An 11,727-nucleotide genomic window follows, 5' to 3' on the forward strand; every position below is an offset into this window, starting at 1 on the left:
CTCTTCTTCCTTTGTTTTAATGTGTGATACCTATCCCCCCTCCCCGACATTATATGTATATTTGGTTACTTGGTTTACTGTGCATCTCCCTCATTAGATTGCAAATGTGCTCTTGTTTACTACTTTATCTCCAAAACAGAGACTCAGTTTTTGTTGAATGTGTAATTGAACACATGGATAAATCACAGAGCTGTGGCTTAGGTGGAGCACAGCCTGAACGTGTCTCATTCACTGCTTTAGGCGACCTTTCTACCTGCGAGGGGTAGTGAAGCACCCAAAGGTAACAGACATCTCTTTCTCTCGTGTGTTTTCCTATCCCCCTCCTCCCCTCTCTCGTTCTGTTTCACACTTTTCACATTACCAACGGCTGATATGGTCCAGGACGCTGAGGGGGTAAATCTCCAGAGAGAGTCCCTCCTACCTCTTCTCTCCCTCTGCCCTGCTCAGAATGAGCCTTCTGCAATTTCCTACGCATACAGCCTTTGAAAGCGCTTTCTTCACCTGGTTGTATCGCTTGGTCACACACCACTGGGATGACTGTGGGCCTCTTGCCCATTCCCGCCTACCAGGTCCGGCTGTCAGGTGTGAGTTACTGTGGGCTCACAGGTCTCATCCCTGTGTGATGACAGTCTCCTCCAGGAAGGTCACGCAGAACGTTTCTCCTGGAACATATTGCTCTAATCAATCTCAGACATTGCCTTAGATGTCCTCGATGCTTCGCAGGAACCCTCTGAATGTGCATTCCCATGAGATTCTGGCCCAGGACACCAGAGAACCTTGAAATTAAACTGCCTGATGAATTTAGACATTGCAATGTACATATTGCTGGGGGGATCTGAAAGCACAATGTAATTTCTATTATGGGACGGGGCTTGTGTTTGTCTATCATAAGAAATGGCAGAAAAGGAAACATATATTGATTTCGCAAATGCATACTTTTTTTTACAGTCCCTAAAGAAATGGAGGAAATCAGAGACTCCATTTGCGATTGCCATATGGAATATAGTGCGAGAAAAATTTACCAGCCTGCAAACCTGCAGTTTCTGGTCTTAAATCTTACCTATGAATTGTGTTTTTCTTCCTACAAATGGAAATCCCTGAACATTTAAATAGAGGACTCAGTTGCTTGTACCTTGGCTTGCAGTTCAATGCAGAGACCCTTTTCACTGGATTAGATTATTTAAACCCCTCTAGCCTTGAAAATTTTTTTTCGTGGTCCTCCAGGTTTCTTTCTGGAAAGCGAGTAGGTCAGGAAAGGATACTAACCTGACATAACTTTTGTGGTGATGACAAGGGCAATACAACTTCCTAGGGTGAGCTTTGAAGTTGGGCAGACAGGGAAGGGAATCTTGTATTCTCTCCATCACTAGTTCCACCATCAGGGCAAGTTATTGAGAGAGGTGGGATTGAAGAGGAGCTAAGAAGATGGGCTTCTAGGTCTGACAGCCTGAGTTTAAATCTTTTTCCTGCTACTTATTCTCTGATCTTGGACGATCGACTTTACCTCCCTGAACCTCAGTCTCTTCTGTGAACTAATGCTTTACTGGATGGTTGCAATGATTAAGTGAAATAAAGTGTGGTAAGCTCTTAGCACAGTTTCTGGTACACAGTAGGCGTGCAATAAATAGAAGCCGTTACGTTGTCAACATTATTATCATCACCTTCGATAACATTAGTGATTGTGGTATTAAGATCGCCCAGCTAGTCTGCGATGGAACCTTAAAAATCCCTAGATGCCTTATTTCCAGCCAAGTGATTTTTTTCTATTATGTCAAAATATGTAGCTTTGGGAAAAGATTGGGCAAGAAGTTCAACGAGGGTGGAGATGATGGTGATGATGATGTTAGCAATGACGGTAGTCACTTGAACCACAGCTTTCTTTAGAGTAGTGGTTCTCATCCTAGGTCACATACTGGAATCATCTGAGTAGTTTAGAAAAGACCTGCGTTTCACTCCCAAAGATTCTGGTTTAAATGGTTTGGAGTGCAGCCCGGGTGATGGGATTTTTTAATAACCCTTCCTGGGAATGTTCATGTATAGCCAGGGTGAAGAACCATTGGTGCAGGGGAACCTCTTGTGGCTTGTACTTCAGTAGTAATGGTCAAGCCAGGATCAGGCTCTGGTGCCCCCAGAGAGGAAGGCCAGCAGACCTGGCCCCCAAATTACCTGCCGTTAACAAGACTGAGAGGATGTGAGCTCAGTTCCCCTTGCAGAGCATCTAGAAAGGAAACAAGCAGCTGGCTACCTCTTCACTTGGGAGCCATCAATCTTGTGCTCTCTGTGGGGGCCTCTCCCTGCACCCAACGGTCGGAGGCTAACCTGTAAGCAAAAAGTGTGCCTACATGTGGGCCCGTGAATGCGTAGAAGCATGTTATCCTAGAATAGCCACGAGATTTCAAAATGTGTGTGCGTGCATGCGTGTGTGTCTGTATTTGTAAGTGGAATCATTACAATCAATTTCAGATTCTCCTGTATGTAATTATATTCAACACATTTGAATATTGTATAGAAGGATGATCATGATCTTTTTTTTAAAGGCAATTTTGTTTATTTATTTTAGAGGGAGAGAGAGAGAGAGGGCAAGTGGGCATGCACATGAGCGGGGAAAGGAGCAGAAGGAGAGGGAGAAGCGGATCCCCTACTGAGCAGGGAGCCTGACATGAGTTTAATCCCAGGATCCCGAGATCATGACCTGACCTGAAGACAGATGCTTAAGCGACTGTGCCACCCAGGCACCCCAGATGACCATGATCTTGAGAGAGCCTTGAGGTTGTTCTGAGCCACCAGGTGGCCCACATTGCACGTCTAGCTAATGGCCTTCTGTCTGTCAGTTCTGGTGGAGTCTACCTCAGGATTTATGGCCATTATTTATCAAAACATGATCTCCTCTCTACTGGGAGTTGCACAGCACGGGCTAGGTAGGGCCAGCCTGGCTTGACCAGACCTCACAATGTTGAGCAGATGTCTTAAAGTGATGAGTCCAGCTGGGGAAAAGAGACTCAGCCTTGTGTCCTTGAGGAGTGGGGAGCTGAAGCTGGGGCAGCAGAACAAGTCCGGAGTTCTGGAGCGATAGTCAAGGTGTGGAGTCCAAAAAGGGTATTGTGATACCAGAAAGTCAGGGAACAGGGCGTCAGAGGAGCTGGAGAAACAGGAAGGTCCTTGGAGCAGTTCTGATAAAATGGGTCAACATACCTTCATTTGTAAGGGAAGCAGAGGCCAGAGGAAAGTGGACAATTATCATTGCCCATGTATCTATTACAAATTATTTGCCTCTTGAAACCCTGGACACATCAGGTAGCTGAAGCTGGTGATTTTATCAGTCCTTCGATCTCTTGAGGTCTGGCCAGCGGACATTTGATCATTTTGGAGTTTAAGTTACAACTTCCCGCCTCTCTTCCTTCCCAGTGCACCTTCCTCTTATGAACCACTCTTGCCCTTGCCCCAGTCAGGACCCACGACCAGGAGCTGCCCCGTCCGCTCTGTGCCCTTCTTCAGGACCCCCTGCTCCCTCCTCCATCCCATTAAATACAAGTAGTCAGCCAGGTTTCCTGTTGGGAAAGGGTGGATAAACTCGTTTACTCCATAGTGTAACTAACTTAGAAATGCTTAGCATGTTCCTCTTCCCCTTAAGGCATTTGCATTTTGTAGAAGTATATTACAGGGAAAGAAATTTTTTAAAGATTTTATTTATTTATTTGACAGAGAGAGGGAGATCACAAGCAGGCAGAGAGGCAGGCAGAAAAAGAGGGAAGAAGCAGGCTCCCTGCTGAGCAGAGAGCCTGATGTGGGGCTCGATTCCAGGACCCCGAGACCATGACCTGAGAAGAAGGCAGAGGCTTAACCCACTGAACCACCCAGGCGCCCTGGAAAAGAAATTTTAAAATAGAATTTTAGGCGTCTGTCATTAGGACAACCACAAATGATTAAAGATATTTTAGTAAGAAAAGAAGATTTTTGAGAATTTCACAAATTCTCGTGGGCACACTGCCCTCTGCCCCTGCGACAGGAACAGTCTTCCCCCCACATGCGGGTCTATACAGAGGTCCAGGAGGCGAGAGCCGCTGGGCCAGGAAGGTAGAAAAAACACACTATGGAGAATCGGCGATCTGAGTCTGGGCTCACACTTGGGCACTGGCAGTGTGGGATCAAGGCAATCCCCCTGAACTTCCCAGGCCTTTGAGAAGTCAGCAAGGCCAGCATTTACAGAAGACCCACTCGGTGAAAGTACAGGAGGAGCTAAGCTTGGGGTTGCGAGGAGAAGAGCATTTACTGAGGTAGACAAATGGTGACCACAAGGCTCTTCTAGAAGTACACACGAGAGGGTGCACAGGCGAGGAGTGGAGGAAATGTCTAACTCTGCCGGGGAAGCCTCCCGGAGGTGACCCCTGCTCTGCAACAAAGCTATGGGTCGTCTGGAGAGTCTGATGCTGGGAACAGTGTAGCCTGGCCCTTGGGAGCCACGAGCTTTGGAGTCGCAGAGCTATAGCCTGAACCAAGGCTCTGCTCCTCACAAGCCGCGGAGCACTGGAACATCATCTGACAAACGGGGATGATGACAATATGTCCCCCATAGGTGAGAAGTAAGATAATACAGGCGACACAGTCAGAATGGTGCCTGGAACACAGGAAATGCCAGCCTTCATCTTTTCTTCTTGAATAAACGATAAAGAGGGGGTTTCCAGAAAGAGAGGAGAGGCTGGGACAGCATTCTAGGCATCAGTGAAGGGAAAGCAGAAGTACAGAAAGGGAATGGGGTGTCTGGGGTCGGGTCTAAAGGACATGGCAGCAGTCAGGGACCTGGGTCGTGTAGGGGGAGCATGGGGAACTGGCCTGCAGAGACAAGTGGCGCCAGGCCTTCACAAGCCCTGGGGGTGCTCCGAGAGGTGTGGGCTGCGCTCAGAGCATCAGGGGAGTCAGTCACGGAGGTGAAAAGGTTGGAGGGTTAGAGCAGAAAAAAGTCTCCGGAAGCTTCGGGAAGGTTGGGCTAAGGAAGGGAGACAGAGGAAGGGAGACCCTGGGGAAGAACTCTTGCTGTCCTGTCCTGGGAAGAGATGAGAGGGTTGTGGCAAGGCCCTGTCCGCACCTGTGTGTGGCAGACTGCCGCAGGCCACAGGAATGGCAGATGAGAATCCTCCCCAGTCAGCCCTACCCTACCACCGCCCCCCATATAGTCTCTTGAATGGGAGACTCCTCAGAATGGCCGTAAGCAGACTTAGAATGACATCAGCATGGGAGGTGGCCTAGGCTTAAATCTGCTGCTCTTAATTATGAGCCCTGTGCCTCAGGCAAGTTACTCAACTTCAGCCTCAGTTTTCACATCCACAAAATGGGGTTACTGAGAATGCCTGCCACATAAGAGAGCTTTGAGGATTAAATGAGTCACTCTGTGGAAAGCACTAGAATGGTTTCTGGCCCATGGTGCTGAATAAGCCTTTTGTTGGCTAAAATATGTAAAATGATAATAATTGCATGTACTTCAAAATGTATCGTGAACATTAAAGGATTTAGGGCAACATCTGGAACATAACAAACCCTCAGTGAAGTTAGCTGTGACTATTTGTATTCTAATGGATGCCCTGAGCCCAGGGAAAAAGCAGGGGGCAAAGTAAGGGTGTGAATGGAAAGGACATTTCCCCCCATTTCAGTGAATCTACTTGCACATGAGCCTTGCTTTGTTGTATTTCTAGTTTACTTTGGAGATGTTTTTTTGTTAATTGCTTTCTGCGCGCATAGATTCTCACCTGTACCATCTTTCTCTCTGAAGAGATAGGAAGCCCCCACTCCTTGCATCACATCAGCCCTGATCCCAGTGGAGCGCCCTTCTGTTGGGAGGCAGAAGGATGGGCTACATGATGTCCTCCTGCCCTAAAGATTCTTTTTCTAAAAAGGACAGGTCAGATTTCCCTGGCTGTCCCACCCAGAACCCTACCTTTCATCCCATTCATCTCAACTGCTTTGCAAGATCAATGTGGGATTGGGTCCTCAGTCTCCTGGGGCACCCCACTCCCCCCCAATCCTGCCACCCCAGCTGGGTTTAGAGAGAGGAGCCACAGGGCTAGAATCTCAAGAGAGAAGGCGGACATTTTGCAAAAGGGCAGAGAAGAAACCAGGCACATAGAAAGCTGGGAGACTCAGGATATCCATGATCCTCTTCTATGCTGAACAGTAAGGCCACCCAGAGGAACAAGAGTGGTTTTAGGGATTCATAAAGTAACAGCCTTCTTTCTGTTTCTTAGGTGTGAGAAGCTTGTTCCTGGAGCAGCTGTTCCCAGGAAGACCCTCCCCCCAACATTTTGTGTGACTACTTTCTTTTTAGCATTTAGGCCTCAAAGCAAGTATCTTCTCAAAAGGTTTTTTTTCTCACCACCTGATCAAAAATAGCCACCCCTGACAACCATATCCCGACTTCACTTTATTATTTACATTTGTTTGCTTACTGGGCTAGCAGCTGTCTCCCCAGACTAGCGTGTTAAGTCCCACAAATGCACACTCACGGCCGTGGGTTACATGCTAGGTGCACCAGATTGGTAAAATCATTTATTATAAGCACCTGTATATCCAGCACCTAAAATTCTGATGTTATTCTTGTTATCTTGATTTTCCCAGGAAAAGGTGTTAGTTTTACCGTTCTCTTGTTTTATTTCTGACAATCAAAATTCTCTAGGTTTTTATCATGGACAATAACTTCAAACCGCGTACTCTTTCTAAAAACCCATCTTGGATGAAAATTACCTCTAGAGGCATGCTGTTCTGTCATTTTCCTAAATATTCCAGATGCTACACCCTCAGGAAAACTCTAAACTTGCCCCATTCAAAAGAGTGGTTTAAACTGGGTTAAATGTTTATGCTCTGCCCAGGGCTTTCACTGAAGAATGCTTTGAGAAACTACCTTAAGAATCGTCAGCTATTTGAATAATACAAGAGAGATAATACATTACAGCCCTAGGAGTCACTATGAGAAACCCCAGTGTGAGAAATTCCTTTCAAGTTTCAACCCTTTGGGGAACTAGTATGTATTTTGTCTTCAAGAGTTGAGTCCAGGCCAGGTTTCCCTTTTCACTTCAGCTGCCAGGAAGCTCAAGGCCAAATTTTCAACTCTTTTATAGCAGCTATGTAAGTTTTCCTGGTCTGCATATTTGCCTTTCTCTTTTTCCTCAGTCTTGTCTTCTTGCTTTATATTCATCTTCACTATGTTTAATCTCTGAGAAGAGAAAAAATTTGGCTTAGAAAAGGGCAGGTATCAATGAGGCTGGGCTGTCAAAACTACAGCCTAAACATAAGAAAGGGACAACTTGGGGAGGACACTGCTGCCAGAGCCCCCAGATGTGGGTCTCTGCCACTGTGGATACAGAGTCCTGAGTGGGAACTCCTGCTTGGACAAGATTAGTCTCTGGTGGAGACGCTCACAGCCAGGGGAGCAGAGCTAAGTGAGTCTCTGGCCTTCTAGGCATCTGTATGAGGCATGACCCTGCCTCCTTGCCAGACTCCAACAGTAGGGGATTCCTCAAACATGGCAGACGGGTTCAGATCTTAGATAGCTACCCTGCGCCCCCCCCCGGCCCCCACACAAAATAAACATTCACTAGAGTTTGTTTTTGTTTGGATGATTTTTTTTTTCTCATATACTTCAAAACCTTTGTGGAATGAAGTGGGATAGGAGATATCAATAAATACATAAAACAGATGTGAATTGATCCAGGCCAATAGGCAAAAGAAGCCTTTCACTCCCTTGCTTTTGTAAATGAAAACCTGCTGGGGGTGGGTGTTGTCCATTCTCCAATGTCTGTGAGAAGTTCAGTGTCAGTTCCTGATCATGGCTCCTTTCTCATTTCTTGGACCACCAGAGCCCAGGAGTCATATTCTCAGAAAAACTGAGGGGATGGCATCCATTCTCTGGGGAGAGCCCTTGTGGTTGCCAGGGAGATGTCCTTGTCCCTCTGCCCAGGCACTCACTGGGATGGGCAGTTCTCCCTCTAACAGTCACTCTCTGGGCCGAGCCCCTGGGCTGCGGTGGTTGGTAGCTGGGCCTCTCTGAGGTGAAAGCACAAGTATCTTCCATCCATCTGAGGGTAGGATCCCCTCTGGGTGGGAGGAAGTCAGGCTGTTCAAGCCCACGGAGCCCAGAACACCGCGGTGGCACCTCCATGGTGGTTTCTTCTCTCCCCACCCCACCCCGGTCCCAGTGTCCCCACGTTCAGCCGTCTTCTACCCAACAGAGTGGCGCCCCCCTCACACGTTCTCTTCGCCTTCTGCTCCATCTGTGTATGGGGGACACACTGAGTGTGGGACAGCGGGCACTGTCCTCCCCAGTGGGAAGAAGAGGGGGACGGTCTCTGTTTTTAAACATAAGGGGAGGCTGATTTGACCAAACTCCTCACAGCCAGCAGATTCCCACGGCTACCGGGCCGAGTTTCCAGGTCAGCAGTGGACGAGCCCTCCCCACTCCAGGCCAGAACAGAACGACCAAAGAAGGCTGCTCTGCTGGCGAGGGAGTAATGTGCCCTTGTCCCTCCCTGGAGCTCCAGGGATGCAAAAGGCTCACGATGCTGTCTGAACACCAGAGGGCGCCATTAGTCCGGTTTCTGGATTCCCCGTCTCTGTGCTGACCACAGTAAGAACCTGACCGGTGTGGTGGTAAAGTAACACCCAGTATTTTAGATCCATTTGATTCCATCTCAATTTTTTTAGATTTTATTTATTTATTTGCGAGAGTGAGCAAGAGAGAGAGCCCAAGCCGGGAGGAGGGGGCAGAGGGAGACGAGGAAGCGGACTCTCTCGCGGAGCAGGGAGATAGACGGGGGACCTGGCTCCCAGGACCTGGAGATCATGACCTGAGGAGAAGGCAGACGCTTCATCAACTGAGCCACCCAGGCGACTCTAGACCCATTTTAGAGCCAGTAATAGGTTACCAACAATAAAGTAGGACCGAACCTCCTCCATTCCTTTCTGCCTAGCCTCAAGATGAGTAAGTAACTGCGGTGTAAATTATGGTTTAAATGGTTTCCAAGGGAATGATAATTCCAAGCACAGGGGCAAGTGATAGTGATTCTGGGCATGAGAGGCATGGGGCATTCTATGAAAGATGAAGAAGGCTTTTTTATCCCCCCCATTTTATTACCATAAAATTGACATATAGCACGGCGTTTGTCGCTGTACACCTGAAGGTGCACAGCGTAAGAAGAAATCTTTTAACTAATTTCAGTGAGAAGCCTTTCCAGGTTCTGCACTTGTTCATCTTAAAACCAAGTGGTAGATCTTCCTTTCTCACTCGGTAGAGCCACAGCTCCCATCAGGCCTCCCCTTGTCCAGTATTTTCCTCAGAGCTTCCACTGGCAAGCAGCCATCATACGGGGACAATATACAGCCATCTGGGTCTTCCACGGGCAGTCTGTCACCTTTTTGAATCTGGCCTGAGCCAGAGTAGGCTTATGGAGAAAGTGCTTGGTAAGCCAATGAAAACTGAAGATTGGGTGGGTGGTGATCGAAGCTTTTGGTCCATGGCTTTTTTTGCTGTGCGTAAATAGACTGAACTTATTTTAAATGAGTCTCATGGGGCCATAAAAGCTGGTCTCAGCAGGGCATTCACTTGGAAACACTGGTAGCGGTTATGGTTTTGAAAATAATAAAAATGCACTTTCAAAAATGTGTGAATTGTAAGAAATGCACCTGTCCTGATGAGCACTGAATGATGTACGGAAGGGCTGAATCACCCTACTGTACACCTGAAACTAATGTCACACTGTACATTCAGTAACTGGAACTAAAATTAAAAACTTAAGAGAAAAGACAAAAATCGTAATTCAGACTCTGTGTATTCGTTCATCGTTCGGCTTGTTACAGGCTATTTGCCACCGGGTCCCACAGGTGCCCCACAGGGAGATAAATTCAGGGTGGCCCTTTGCCCTGGGGCTGTTTGTTGTCTTGTGGGAGATAAATACATGTAAAAGGTCATTGCTGTCTGATGGATAAGGATTGGTATTTAATAGTGTCCCAGGAACCTAAGAAGCAAACCTAAGGAGGGTTAAAGGTGGTTTCTCCTTCGATAGTTCCCGATAGTTCCGTACCTAGCCGTGCACCCCTTCATTCCCCACGGATTCATCACGAGGCATCCAGGGACCGACCAGGCACCATGAGGCAGAGAGGAACTGTAGGCGTGTGCAAAGCCTTCCAGTACAAGGTCCCCATAGCCTGGAGCAATTGGGGTCTGAAAGCTGGACAGAAAGCAGTCAAGGCTCTCATGTAGGATGAGGCTCACAGCGAGGAGAAGCTTCTGGGAGGCTCTTCCCACCTGCAGGAGCTGGCATGCTCTGATTCTATATATCACCAATGGGATTTACAACAAAACGCACCTCAGAAGAGGCCTGGAAATCTGGGCACATCTTCCCTTGCTCAGCAAACTCCTTCAGCCTGGTCGGTTTGTACAAACTCTAAGTGCGGTGTGTTCTAAAACCCGGTTTCTGGCGCGCCTGGCTGGTTCAGTGGGTTAAATGTCTGCCTTCAGCTCAGGTCATGATCTCCGGGTCCTGGGTTGGAGCCCCTCATTGGGCTCTCTGCTCAGCGGGGAGCCTGCTTCCCCCTCTCCTCCACACTCGTGCTCTCCCTTGCTAACTCTGCTGCTACCTTTGTCTCACTTTCTCCGATAAATAAATAAATAAATAAATCTTTTTAAAAAATCAGTTTCTGAGTCAAGAAAATTTAATAGATGAAATTTATTCCTCTTCTTGCCTAGTAGCGGGGAGAGGAAATATGCGATTAGAAGCCAATTTTTGCAATATGATATCTATATCATTTCTGCCTTTAAAGTTTGGGCAGCGTGTTTCAGGTCAGGGTAAGGATGCCTCACCCAGGAATGTAGCCTGATTCAAAGAAAGCATAAGCTTCAGCATCCCCATGTCTGCAGGCTTCTCTGTGTAACGAATGGAGGCTGACCATCATGGGTGACTTTGTTTGCCAGACATTGTAATGGGGCTCATGTCTTTCAAGCACCCGGAAGGGAAGAAACAGGAGGTGATTTGATTTATATAATAAAGTGGGATCCTGAGATTCCCAAGACAGTCTGTGGGGAAAGGGGGAAGGTGGGCGAGGAAAGTGTCAGGAAGTCAGGGGGATGAGGAGGAGAGCGGGCCAACAGGAAGGTCTCCGAGGTAACCCCAAAAAAGGACCCTTTAAGAACAAAGACATCTGATGCCTTATAGGTCGTCTTGTGGGCCATCTCTGCACCTTTAGTACCAGCTGCCAGATGTGGTATCCTTGTGTACCGCAGGGAAGCAGAGGTCACAGGACACTATTCAACTCAAGATGGCAAGAGACAGTCCCAGGACGCCAGAAAACTGAGACCTCAGCATAAATAGGGTATTGGAACAAGAGGAAACTGGGGGAGACATACTCCTCCAAGACCCCCAGAAATGTCAGGAACAGGAACGGTGCTGGTTTTCCTATGTAAGATGCAGATTCTAGATATTTTAAGGTTAATTACTAAAGAAAGGATGCCCGGGGCACCTGGGTGGCTCAGTGGGTTAAGTGTCTGCCTTCAGCTCGGGTCATGATCCCATGGTCCTGGAATCGAGCCCCACATCAGGCTCCCTGCTCAGCGAAGGAGTCTGCTCCTCTCTCTCCTTCTGCTGCTCCCCTAGCTTGTGCTCACTCTCTTCTCATTCTCAAAAAAATAAAATCTAAAAAGAAAGAAAGAAAGAAAGAAAGAAAGAAAGAAAGAAAGAAAGAAAGAAA

This window comes from Enhydra lutris, unplaced genomic scaffold (assembly GCF_002288905.1).
Source record: "Enhydra lutris kenyoni isolate GAN:26980312 unplaced genomic scaffold, ASM228890v2 scaffoldscaffold14, whole genome shotgun sequence".
NCBI lineage: Eukaryota > Metazoa > Chordata > Mammalia > Carnivora > Mustelidae > Enhydra > Enhydra lutris.